Source organism: Peromyscus californicus, unplaced genomic scaffold (assembly GCF_007827085.1).
Source record: "Peromyscus californicus insignis strain IS unplaced genomic scaffold, ASM782708v3 Scaffold_20__1_contigs__length_68692818, whole genome shotgun sequence".
Taxonomy (NCBI): domain Eukaryota; kingdom Metazoa; phylum Chordata; class Mammalia; order Rodentia; family Cricetidae; genus Peromyscus; species Peromyscus californicus.
This window is the reverse complement of record NW_026294503.1, coordinates 62049719-62062713: the sequence shown is the minus strand read 5'-3', so window position 1 is coordinate 62062713 and position 12995 is coordinate 62049719. Positions and strand designations below refer to the sequence as shown.

The following is a 12995-nucleotide window of genomic DNA, read 5'->3' as shown; positions in this document are numbered from 1 at the left end:
GCCATCTTGCTGGGCTCAGGACATGAATCTAATCAGACGTTAAAGTCTGAATACGACATGTCCTCTCTCCCAAACCCACGTGTGAAAGGTTTGATCCCCAGCAGGTAGCATTATTGAAAGATTATGAGGGCGTAAGTTCATCCATGATTCATAAGTAATTTGACTATTAGGGAGAGGGAAAAGGTCATATAACTCACACCTGCCCATCAAAATGGGAAACCACCCTCACTCCACCCCTTAGCTACCAAACTCCTCCTTCTCTTAAACCTAATAAAAGGAAGCCCCAAACAAGAACCAGGGCCCTTGGCTGCTCCCTCACTCAGGTGGCCCTCTGCTTCTCTGGGTTGTGCATTTGAAATTCCTGCTTTGTCTTTGAACTTAGTAACATTGTCTTGCCTTTTGTGTGTATATCTTTTCAGACTCCTTGTAAAAGATGCCAAGGACCCGGGAGCACGTGGTCCGCCGACCACCTATAACCTCTCTGAGGGGTGTATCTTGTCCTGGGTTTCTTCCCGTCTCTGCTTCCAGCTTCAATGAGGTGAGCGGCTCTGACCCATCTCTCCACTGCCACGGAACCACACATTCCAACCTGCTTGTCATTGCTGATAAACACCGTCACCAACAGCAGCTTGGGGGAGAGGAGTGTTTCAATGGCATATGCAGCCTGATCTCTGCTGTCCGCCCTGAGGGAAGCCAGAATGAGGAGGAACTCAAGCAGGAGCAGAGGCAGGAACCATGGAGGAAGACTGCTCACTGGCTCCCTCTACAGCTCACGCTCAGATACCTTTCTAATGCAGCTCAAGTCCACCTGCCAGGGCGGGTACAGCCCACAGTGGGCTGGACCCTTCACTTACCCACAGTGGGCTGGGTCCTTCACTCACCCACAGTGGGCTGGACCCTTCACCCACAGTGGGCTGGTGTAGATGTATCCAACCTTCTTATTAAATAAGAAACACAGAACCAATGCAAAGAAGAAAGCCAAGAGGTCAGAGCTAAGAGCTAAAACCTTACCCTTCCTCCTGCGGTGGTCCTACCTCTCCGAACCAGAGCTACCCCTGTGTTAAAGTCTTTATATAGAGTTCCTGTCCTGCCTTCTCATTGGTTGTAAACCCAACCACATGACCGCCTCCTCACAGCCTGTCTGTATAGGCCTCCAGGTTTTCCATGATTGGTATTAAGATTAAAAGCATGTGTATCCAATAATGGCTGTATCCCTGAACACACAGAGACTTACCCAGCTCTGCCTACCAAGTGCTGGAATTACAAGCGTACGCTACCACTGTCCTGCTTTCCTATGGCTTGCTAATAGCTCTGACCCCCGGGCAACTTTATTTATTAACATACAAATAATATTTTAATACAAATAAAATATCACCATAGGCTGGGCCCTCCTACATTAATTGGTAATAAAAACTCAAAGTAGCCAAGCAGTGGTGGTACACACCTTCAATCCCAGCACTCAGGAGGCAGAGCCAGGCGGATCTCTGTGAGTTCGAGGCCAGCCTGGGCTACAGAGTGAGTTCCAGGACAGGCTCCAAAGCTACACAGAGAAACTCTGTCTCGAAAAAACAACAACAACAAAAAAAACAAAACAACAACAAAAACTCAAAGTGAAAACCACCCCACAGATACGCCTACAGGCCAATCAGACGGAGACAAGTCCTCAGTGAAGGTCTTCTCTTCCCAGCGAACAACCAAGATCAGCCCTCACACCAGCCAACCACATACGGAAACGTGCGAAACCGTGAGTGCAAACAAACCTTTCTCCTCAGCTGTTTCCCTCGGGTATTTGGCGCCACAACCCACGAGCACACTTACCTTACATTTTTTGGAGAACTTGAATTGTAGTTATGTTATGTGACTCTGATTGGCGCCAGTTCACATCCTGTTGGCAGTCAGGACTTCCGAGTTATCTAATGTGCTTTTCACCCATGCTGCTAGTTTCCTCTGTGACATCTGTTTCTCAGACGGCCGGAGTGTGAAACTTCTCCTTTCAATCATTACCAGAGAGAGAGAGAGAGACCCCCAAGCCATTCTGGATTAGCTCTGGGGATCCTGGCGCTCATATGAATTTTCCATCTCCGGGGTGGTGAGTGTCAACATCTTGTTTGTCCGCGTCTTCATTCGACAGGAGCCCCCCGCAGCAGGTGTTCTGTTCTCAAGCTATGTGTGTGGTGACGAGGTGAGGGGCTCCAGTTCCGGCTCTGCCATTACTAGCCAAGAGACCATGCAATAAACAGTAGTATCTGAGTATACTGAAAGCCCAGCATGGTGGTGCACACCTTTAATACTAGCATTGCAGAGGCAGAGGCAGGTCGATTTCTGTGAGGTTCAGGCTAGCCTGGCCTACATAGCGAGACTCTGCCCCAAATAAAAGCAAAAACAGACAAAATTCACACAGACAACAACACCCCCCAAGAGAACAAACAAACATAATACCACAACTATTTTTTTTTTTTAAAGTGTAGATCTGGGGCTGGGGTAGTGGTAGTGGGCCTGATTAGCATGTGTGCGACACTAGGTTCAGTCCCTGGGATGGGTGTGAGTGCACACACACACACACACACACACACACGCACACACACTCACGCGCACACACCCCACACAGCCTGTCCTGTAGTGTTATCACAGCTTCAGGCCTCTCAGTGCTGTGGGGCTGTTGCAGCACTGCCTTGCACACTTACTGCCTTGCACACTTAGATTCAGCTAAGAACCTTCTTTCCAACTAATTCCAATGAACAAATCAGGTTCCTTCATTCAGCCTGTCCTGGCTGAAGGGTGTGACGGTTGATGCTGAGAAGTGCGTAGGGGATTAAAGCACACTTCTGGGTTTCCCTGTGAAGGCACTTTCCAGAGAGGCCTGGATAAGGAAGGGTGGCCTGAGAGCAGGTGGCCTCATGGGGCTGTGACACCTGGAGGGAATAAAGGCACAAAAGGAGGCGAGAGCTAGCTGCTGCTGGCTGTCTGAAGGGCTCTAGCAGGCCTGAACACAGCAAACATGGCACCGACCACAGGTTTACCCTTCTCCCCATTCCTTCTCCCTTGCTAAAAACTGTTAGACTAAGTTCCTGAAGCTAGCCACCACGGTCTAGTCCCTTATTTGGCCACTTCCTCCTCCCAGGGTCCAGCTATCAAAGTATTGAAGGCCAGCAATCAAGAGTCCCCTTTGGCTCACCTAATTAACATGCCCAACTAAAATTAAACCCCTCATCCTAACACGGGTTCCCCCTTTACCTTCACAAACCGCCATTTTCCTATGGGCCACGTCTGTCCCCTCTCTATCCAGAGGCAGGCGGTCCTTTGTCCCTCCAGGGGCAAATATCCCTTCCCTTCTCCCTTGTGTCTGTCTGTTCTCTCTCCCCAATCCCATCTCCTGTCTTTGTCTCTTATTTCCCACCCTTTGACCTCTGGGGCAAATAAATCTCCTTCGTGCTGAGAACTTGGTCTTGGGGGTCCTGAGCCAACTCCATTCTCTTCCTATCCTCCAGGCCCCCCCTTTCCCTCTCCCTCTCCTCCTGCTTCCCTTCCTAACTCCCCGCCATGTGAACGTCCCTCCCCACTCTGACAGGCCGAGGCCTCAGAATCTGGGAACCGCACGCACCCTTCCTCCTTGGTCTCGTCACAGCAACAGAGAAACTGGCAACCGCAAAAGACCACTAAGCTTTCTGTCCCTTCAACTGGTCTCCTCCAAGTGTCTTCATGTTTCACTGGCTCTCTTCACTTACGGATTTTTAACTGGGTTCAATTCTCTGAAAATTCCTGCCTGGAGGAGCGGAACTATTTGTGACTTCAGAATTGCATCCATCTGTTCTTTGAAAAGGTTGGTAAAGCCATCAACCTTTCCGTTATCAGTGGGAGTGACTATTATTAGTGTCTGGTTCTACACCCAGTTCTGATGCGGAAGGGGGGAAATTACAGGATGTTTCCTGGGACAGAAGGGCTGTAGTGACGATGTGCTGTCCTTGCTTAGAATTGACAGAACTGAGGGATTTTCATTATTTCTTCTTCTTCTTCTTCTTCTTCTTCTTCTTCTTCTTCTTCTTCTTCTTCTTCCTCCTCCTCCTCCTCCTCCTCCTCCTCCTCCTCCTCCTCCTCCTCCTCCTCCTCCTCCTTCTTCAGGAGAAGAGGTGAATTAGAGTGAGGAACACACAAACTCTGGATTTGCAAAACTGTAAAGATCCAGCATTCCTTCCAAAACGTGTGGTTTCTATATCATCGTATTCCGTCAAGAAAACACAGTTGGAAATACCTCACTAACCAAGCCCCAAGTCCTTGGAAGCGCTGGTGAGTCTAGAAAGACATGCTTCTCTAGACTGTAGATAACATGGACATATACACTGGCACAGCCATATCTGAATGGAGTGGCAGAAGTCATAAAGCCAGCACAGCTGTTTGACAAAGATCCAGCAGAGCTGAGTCACATGATGGCTGCCATGTCACCTTTGGTTTTCATCTCCACCTGTGCATACTTGGGGCACTTTTAATATTTGTACAATTTGAGGATATTGGATTGATGAAAAATTCCTTATGAATCATTTATGGCTTATCCCAGGAATGCTGCTTCTAAGCTTCCCCAGGACAGTCCCGAACATACTATCCCCCCTCAACCCCCGCCACTCTGAGGGAGATATCCTTATCTACTTGAAGGTCTTCCTTATGCCTTGGAGGTTGTGACATATAAAGAAGCCAGAGATCTCTTCATGAGGCTATGAGACATTCTTGAAACATCTCTCCCTGTACTTACACTGGAACAAAGTATTCAAAACAAAGTAAATTCAAAAAGGTCAACAAGATCTGGTGGGCTAGAGGAGTTGGCCACAGTTCACATTACAAGGCTCTTCCCACTGTACACTCAGATAATTACGTGGCATACAACTCTGCCCTACACAGAGACATATTGATGAGCAAAGTATGGAGTGGAAAGATGATGAAAGTATGAGATGTTAGGACCTCCCTCTCTTAGAAATTAACTCATGTGGAGCCACTACAATGTCATATGACCAAGGAACAACAGAATGCCAGGATTAGACATATAGACAAATTCTATAAAGATATAAATGTGAACATTGATTGTATTATGCCAGAATTTGAATAATAACTATAGCAGCTTTAGCCTGAGGATTTTTCCTGGGCACTCTGACTACTAAGAGTTAATAATACATTGCTTGAGACATGGCAAAATGCCCAGGGTGGCTTGAAGATTTTGTTTTGGTCTAGTGTCCTTGAAACAACCAAAGCAACCAGCCTGAGCTCAGGCTGTCATATGCCTCTAGATTCTCAAAAATTGTGTCATGGGGTTAATGAGTAAGAATGATAACTCTGTTTATTGATGATGTCAAAACTTGAGGGGAAAAGATTGGAAATGATAACTCTGTTCTGTCATAGTTTATTAATGATGACTAAAAGATGAACAAAAGGAAGCAAAATACATGTCCAAAACCAAAAAGTATATGATCTATGTTTAGGAACATCATGAATGTATCCCTGCTAACTAAATTCTGTATAAATAAACACACACTCTGGGTGCTAGTCAGTCAGGCTGCAAGATTCTCCCAACCACCATGGCCTGGCTCACTTCTTCTTCCTCAGACTCCTTACATCCTTTGCAGGACCCATCCACCGCCGCCGGGGATGGCTCCCGGCAATACATATTTAGTCTCTCATATCTATAACGTATATACATTATAAGGAGGAGAGGAGATAAGTTGTAGTCATGGTAGGTAACAGAATGCTACTCTGTGAGGCAATTACAGCAGTGCCTCTCTTTCTGCCATATGTCTAAGTACAAAATCATAAACAATTCTTTACTTTTCAAATTCATATCATGGTCACCCCAGGTTCTTGTACACCATGTGGATGCATTCTTCCGTCAGGACCACGGTCACCATGTGGATACAGCCTTCTGTCAGTCAGGACCACAGTCACCACGTAGATGCATTCTTCTGTCATGTTTTAGTCAGGACAAGGGTCACCACGTAGATGCATTCTTCTGTCATGTTTCAGTCAGGACCACGGTCACCACGTGGATGCATCCTTCTGTCAGTCAGGACCACAGTCACCACGTAGATGCATTCTTCTGTCATGTTTCAGTCAGGACCACAGTCACCACGTAGATGCATTCTTCTGTCATGTTTCAGTCAGGACAAGGGTCACTACGTGGATGTAGTCTTCTGTCAGCCTTCAGTCAGGACAACGCTCAGTTTGTTGAACACTGGGGGTGGTTTCCCTACTGTATGCTCTTTGCTCCTTTAGCTTCCAAGGCAGTGGCAAGAGACCTCAAAACCATCTAACTGTGGCCATCCTAGTTTGAAGATGTAAGCCTGATGTTATCTGGTGGGATTTTCTGTGGCAGCACCCCGTCTTCTGAAGTATGAATTTAGGGACTTGCCCCCCCTTAAACATTTATACTGAGGCTGGTGCAGGCACTACAGATTCTGGGCAGAGCAAGGTCCTTTCTCCATTCCCTGGTCACGTGGGCCATCAAGCAACTGGGATCTCTTCTGGAGCCCTTTCTCTCCAGCTGGCCTTTACTCTATCCTAGGATCTGAGGCCCACAACTAAACCTGTCAGTACCTATCAGCATTATTCCCCGGCCAGACCCTCCGCCACTTGTTTAAAAACTTTCCCTCAGCCCATCTTTCTCCTTCCCACCCCACCTTGGGCTGGACTTAGACATCAGTGGAGCACAGTGCCAACCCTGTGCCCTCTCCCCAGCTCCATCAGTCTCCGTCAGGAAGCAGAAGGCTGTGCCCACCTTCATGGGTAGACAAGGTTTGGTGTGAGGCTAACGGGAGCATGGTGAGTTAGCGGGCCTGAGCCTCAGTTCAGACACTCATCCTTCTATTTTCTCCAGGGATGAAACCCATTCCCCTCCCAGCCTGGTCCCCACACAAAGCCTGGGTGATCCTCAACGTACAAAAGGGGTTCTATCCAGGTAAACCTGCAGTGATATCCATCGGAACACCAAAGGGACAGCCACGTCCACTTCTTTCTTGACCCAGCCACAATTTTGTCTTCTTGCTGTTGCCATGGCATAGTGTTGATTTTTGCTTAAGGAATAAACCAATCTGGTTTTCACCTGTGCTTCTTGCCCTCCGGCTTCTGTGAACAGATGTGTGGGTTTCCCACCGCCAGGTGGCTGGCCACACAGGGACAGGTGTCAGGGCCACTTGAGATGTCAATCACATGGAGAGGGGTCTCAGATTGCCCATAGCTTCTGTCCAACTTGGCTCTAACTCTGAGATCCCACAACTCCCTCCTTGGGTTCAGTAGTTTCCTAGAGTGGCTCACAGGACGCAGGAGGAGAGTTGGTTTTCAGCTGCAAATTTCTTACTTTTCTACATTTATTTATTTTGTGTTTTTTGAGTATTGTGTGTGCAGGTGTGTGTGTGGGGGGGAGGGGTTAGTGTGTGTGCACATGTCACAGTGCATGTGTAGAGGTCAGAGGACAGCTTTTGGGGGTCAGTTGTCTCTCACCATGTGGGTCCTGAGGATTGAATTCAGTTGTCAGAAAGCGTCTCTACCTGTTGAGCCACCTCACCAGCCCTTGGTTGCCAATTTATTACAAAGATCTTTTAAAAAAACTTTTAATTATACACATGTGTGTATGGATACACGCATGTCAGTGCAAGAGCTACAGAGATCAGAAGAAAGTGTCAGATCTCCTGTGAGCTGCTTGATGAGGGTGCTGGGAATTGAACCCAGGTCCTCTGGAAGAGCAGCCTGCAAGGCAAATAGGAGAGAGGCACATAGCGAGGTATGGGATGGGGCACGCACCGTCCATCTCCTTTCTGGACAGCTGCCCTCAAACGTCTTCATGTGTCTGGTTAGCTCTCTGTCAGCTGGACGCAAGCTACGATCGTCAGGGAAGAGGGAACCTCGGTTGGGAAAGTGTTTCCATCAGATTGGCCTGTACTTCCTGCCTTGACGTCCCTTAGTGATGGACTGTGACCTGGGATGTGGAAGCCAAACGACCCTTTCCTGCCCATGTTTCTTTCGTATTGTGTCACCTCAACAGACAGCAAAGTGGGACAGGACATCAAGACATTTTCTAAATTCAGGGATGCTTATGGAGGCTTCATCATGTAAACATGATTACTAAGTCAGCGCCTGCCACTTCTCCCACGCAGAGGACAGGGAAGGGTGAGAGGCTCCAGCTTCCAACTGTGGCGTAGCCTTTCTGGTGACCAGCCCCGCTGAGGAGCCCACCCAAGATTGCCTCATGAGAACGAGGCACTCCCATCACCCAGGAGACTCCAACGGATTAGGAAATCTGTGTCAGGATCCACAACCAAAGGCTAAATAGTAGACTCAAAAAAGCATCTAGCACCTAGTGCTCAGTGAGACAGTCTGTGAGGGATTTAGGTAACGGGAGCCATAAGCCTAAGCGACCCTTGACAGACATGCTGTATTTGGGCTTCTCTCCTCTTTTCTTAGATCTAGGCCTTGCTTAAGTCTCCATAGCACCAGAACCTCTTCTCACAGATACCAGAACCTCTTCTCAGAATTCAGGTGTACGAGCTGCAGTTAGGCAATTGGGCAGTTAGGCAAGAGTAGATAGATAACCTTCAGAGCAACATTCCCTGCTGGCCCAACAGCCTATAACTAAGTCCCTTCCTGCTTGCAACCCCCTTTGCCTACCTATATATGCCTTGAGAGGAAAATAAAACTTTGGAGCTTGATCAGACGTCCTGTCTTGCTCTCATTCTTTGTGTCTCTTGTCCCTCTCATTCGCCGGCCCTCCCTTTAGGTCCCCGTTGAAGACCCCACTGGCCGGGGCATTTAGTAGTGGTGTGCCGGGAACCCGAAAGGAGATGAATACACACATTTCCTGTCTATGCAACACTATACTCCACTGATTCCTTATATATTTTTTTTTAAGAAAAATTAGCTAGTCTGAAATCCAGCCTTTTTTTTTTTTTTTTTTTTTTTTTTTTTTTCAAAACAGGGTTTCTCTGTGTAGCTTTGGAGCCTATTCTGGAACTTACTCTGTAGACCAAGCTGGCCTTGAACTCACAGAGATCCTCTTGCCTCTGCCTCCTGAGGGCTGGATTAAAGGTGTGTGCACCACCACTACCCAGCAATCCAGCCACTTTTAAGAGATTTATTTTTATTATTTTTGATTGTGTGTGTGTGTGTGTGTGTGTGTGTGTGTGTGTGTGTGTGTGTGTGTGTGCATGCATGTATGTGGGTATTGCATGAGAGTGCAGATGCCCATGGAGACCAGAGCCACCTGATGTGGGTGCTAGAAACTGAACTTGGGTTCTCTGGAAGTGCTCTTAATCACTGAGCTATGGCTCCAGCCCCAAGTCACTCTTTTTAATGAAGGAACTAAATTAGTAATACTGAAAAAGGTATTGGCAAGGATATATATAGATATCTATATCTCTATATCTCTCTCTATCTCTCTCTACATATATAGAGAGAGATAGAGATATAGATATATATAACACTATTGAGAGAAACAAACAGGAAAGTTTCTGAATTCCAGAACGGGATTCTTTACAGAACAGAGATCAAAAGTTCCCCAGGCAGCGGAGGAATACTGGTCACAACCTAGTTCTCTAGGCAGTGGAGGAGTAGATCACTAGGTCACAACCTAGTCCCCAGGCGGTGGAGTAGTTCACTAGGTCACAATCTAGTTCCCCAGGCGGCGGAGGAGTACTGGTCACAACCTAGATCCCCAGGCGGCGGAGGAGTACTGGTCACAACCTAGATCCCCAGGCGGCGGAGGAGTACTGGTCACAACCTAGTTCCCCAGGCAGCGGAGGAGTACTGGTCACAACTAGCCACTACACATTTCAGGACAAACTAGGAGAGGACCAAAGGCACCAAAGAGAAAGAAACGATGAAGAAATTAATGCAAACGTACGCTAACTTTTTCTTGTTTATTATTTTTTGTAGTGCTGATGGTTAGACCCTCAGAGCCTAGGGTATACCAGGCAAGTTCTCTACCAACAGCCCACAGCCCCAGTACTAAGTATCCTAATTTAATTGGTGCATGCCTTTTTTTTTTTTGTTTTTTGAGACAGGGTTTCTCTGTAGTTTTGCGCCTTTCCTGGAACTCACTTTGTAGACCAGGCTGGCCTCGAACTCACAGAGATCCGCCTGGCTCTGCCTCCCGAGTGCTGGGATTAAAGGCGTGCGCCACCACCGCCCGGCTGGTGCATGCCTTATATGTGTTGAAATATCACAGTGAACTCCATAAATATGACAAAAAATATTTTAGAAATTTCTGTGCTGTAAATTTTTAAAAATATAACAACCTAGGTAGTAACATAATAAAATTAATGATGAGGTTTGGCTCCTTTGGAAAGAGATTTGAACAAATTTAACTCATGAATATGAAAATGCTACACAAATTGGTGCTGATTTTCCAACCTGAATAAACATGAGAGCCCGAGACAGAACTTGTTTTTATCGCCTGGATATAATGACACTTGGGCATTCTGTGTCTAGGATAATATGATATTAAAAAAAACCAAAACTGTGTATTTCTAATATAAAGCTCATGCCATATCTTAACTGCAAATATTCTACTCAGCCAGAAATTCAGTTTTCTACAATTCAATTTCCATATACTAAATACCAAAAGTGTAGAATTACAGAAATTTGAGGATGGATTTCAGAGCGCATTTAAAAGTAGAATGGACATTAAAACTGTGTCTTTTTTTTTTTTTTTTTTTTTTTTATTGAGACAGGGTCTTGTATAGCCCAGGTTGGCCTTGCATGTACTATGTAGCTAAAGAAGACTCAGTCTCCTGCCTCCACCCTCTGAGTATGTTGGATTACAGGCACACAGGACCAGGCTTGGCTTCTCTAAGAGTATTTAAAATAATTATAATGGGTTAGAGAGGTGGTTTAATTGATGAACATGTCACAGGCCTGAGGGTTAAGAGTTGAGATGCGGGGTTGGGGATTTAGCTCAGTGGTAGAGCGCTTGCCTAGCAAGCACAAGGCCCTGGGTTCGGTCCTCAGCTCCGGAAAATTAAAAAAAAAAAAAAAGAGTTGAGATGCCTGGAACCCACGTAAAAATCTGTCCTATGTGGTGGTCCCCCTGTAAACCCAGTTTTCAAGAGGCAGAAACAAGGGATCTCTGGTGCTAGCAAACTGGCTAGCCAGACTGCCTGAACTGGCAAGCTCTCGGCTCAGTGAGAGATCATGTCTCGGTAAATAAAGTGGACAGAGATCAAGGGACACTAAATGTCAACCTCTGGTCCCCACACATACATGCACACACTTATCTATACACACGTGTGCTGTGCACATGGGAACTCACTACTCATGTCTGCACACCACACAATGCATATGAAACTAAAAAGTAAAAATATAAGTGCCACAGCATCAAGTGAAATGTGTATTGTACATGGTTATAGTTGTGAGTGCTAGAAGCATCAATAACTGCCATTTTGGGGGTTTATCATGCACCAGACACTTTGACAAATCATTACATATATTATGTTGATTAAATACGAAGTTAATAGTTTAATGCTCACAGGTGAAGTTAACAGTCGATGATATTAAGCAGCCCGCCCCTGCTGGTTCACTGTGATATCATGCTCTCTAGCATAAACAGGGTCAGTCTCGATATTTCTGTGACCAGTGCTTATAGATGTCCTCCCTTGGGACCAAGTCGTGTTCAGCCAGCTTGAGGTCCCACGACCCCACAGATCCCTTTCCAGGATGGTCGTCCACGGCTTTCCTGTCTTTTTTGTGTCTTTACCAAAGTTACCCCTACCTGCTTGGGAGATCCTAAGCTTTTCCTGTCCTGGTCTACCCATTCTTTTTAAATTAATTAATTTGTGTGTGTGTGTGTGGGGGGGTTCCTGTGGAGGTCAGAGGATAACTTACAGGAGTCAGTTTTCTCCTTCTACCCTGTAGGAATGAAGGGCTGAATCAGGTCATCAGGGGTGGTGGCAAGTGCCTTTACCCACTGAGCCCAGGTCTGACCATTCTTCAAAGCTCACCATGTTTATCTTCTTCCCACAGGGCCTTGCTGAGGCCAGTTCCCACTGTCCCCCTAAGTACCTGAATTTGGAAGAGTGCTCCTTGCCCCTCTTCTAGTAAGCCATCTGTGCTCCCTTCTTCTAGGCTGGGTGCTCCCTGGCAGGCCAGCCTGGAGGACTGGAGCATGGCCTTGGGCTGAGCTGGTTGGACCCAGAAATCTGGCAACTGGTATGGGGATTTTGCCCTCCCATCTGAATCATGGCTGACCATTCGATCTGCAGATTTCTGGAGGAAACAAACGGTACCCATGTCTGCGGGTGTCCTAGGAAAGCATCTTGTTCTCCTTTTAACAGAAGACTGGCCAAGTTAGCCTTGGCCTTTGTGGCCAAGAGGATAATCAGGACAGGAAGACTCTTCCTAGAGATGCTCTATCGGGAGCTGCAATCTACTGAACGTATTGGACACAACCCGCCTTCCTCACAGAGCCGACTGTGGCCCTGTGTGTCTCCCTCTCAGGCAGTGGTTCTCAACCTGTGGTTTTCGAGGCCTGTGAGGTAGAATGATTGTTTCACAGGGGTCGTAGATCAGATATCCTGTGTATCAAATACTTATTACAATTCCTAATAGTAGCAAAATTATAGTATGAAGTAGCAACGAAAATAATTTTATGGTTGGGGGGGGTCACCACAGCATGAGGAACTGTGTTAAAGGGTCACAACATTAGGAAAGTTGAGAAGCACTGATCTAGAGAGAGACATTAATGACCCTCCCTTTGGCTCTCAGACTATTGAGACGATGGTTCCCAAGAAATTGGAATTTTCCCCCAGAAGCTCATGCTGGGAGAGGGAAAGACCAGGGCGCTGCTGGTGTGAGCCACTGGAAAAGCTTGTGTCCCAGGAAAGGACTTCACACAGTTCTAACAACTTGTCAGACCACATTGCAGGAGGGCCTGGAGCTGAGACAATCATGGGTCAGTGAGGAGCAAGACCACACCTTGACCAGGACCACCTAGTTCTGCATTACCTCCTCGTCTCCACTTAAAGCTAAAC

General features: G+C 46.8%; 1 protein-coding gene across 11 annotated transcripts in view; it reads right to left on the bottom strand.

The window, feature by feature from the left end:
• Pced1b (PC-esterase domain containing 1B) overlaps positions 1 to 12995 on the bottom strand; it is a 136624-nt gene that overhangs the window by 40464 nt on the left and 83165 nt on the right. Inside the window, exon 4 of one of the 11 annotated variants that reach the window (XM_052748786.1) lies at positions 1819 to 2213. The exons of the other annotated variants lie outside the window; for them this stretch is intronic. The gene's annotated coding sequence lies outside the window, so the exon portion shown is untranslated. The remainder of the gene's footprint in view (positions 1 to 1818; positions 2214 to 12995) is intronic. 11 annotated transcript variants of the gene reach the window in all.